The sequence below is a fragment of the Hipposideros armiger genome, unplaced genomic scaffold, assembly GCF_001890085.2.
Source record: "Hipposideros armiger isolate ML-2016 unplaced genomic scaffold, ASM189008v1 scaffold_475, whole genome shotgun sequence".
Classification (NCBI taxonomy): domain Eukaryota; kingdom Metazoa; phylum Chordata; class Mammalia; order Chiroptera; family Hipposideridae; genus Hipposideros; species Hipposideros armiger.
This window is the reverse complement of record NW_017731825.1, coordinates 1,456,331-1,456,931: the sequence shown is the minus strand read 5'-3', so window position 1 is coordinate 1,456,931 and position 601 is coordinate 1,456,331.

Genomic DNA, 601 nt, shown 5'->3' with positions numbered 1-601 from the left:
TTCTGATCTTGTTTTAAGCAATAATTATATCTGACAAAGTACACTTTAAAATGCTGTAAAACAAGACCAAAAAAAAAGGACACTTAATAATGATAAAATGATCAGTAGAACAAGTATATAACTCTTGTAAACGCTAGTCACCCAATTCAGGAACACATAAGTGTATAAAGCAAATATTGATATACATAAAGGGTCAGCATGACAGTAATACAATAAAAGTAGAGGACTTTAACATCCTTTCACATAACTGGAAGGATCATCCAGACAGAAAAATTAGGAAAGAAATAGTGGCCTTAAATAACACATTAAACCAGATGGATTTAATTTATATTCTTAGAACATTTCTCCCAAAATCAAAAGATATACATTCTTTTCAAGAACATGGAACTTTTTTTGGGATAGAACTCATATTAGGCCACAAAGAATTCTCAGTAAAGATAAGAAGGTTGAAATTATGCCAAGCATCTTCTCTGATTACATTGGTATAAAACTAGTAATCAATTACAAGAAGAAAACTGAAAAAACACACAAACACGGGGAAGATAAGTAACATGCTACTAAACAATGAATGAGTCAACAATGAGATCAAGGAGGAAATCAA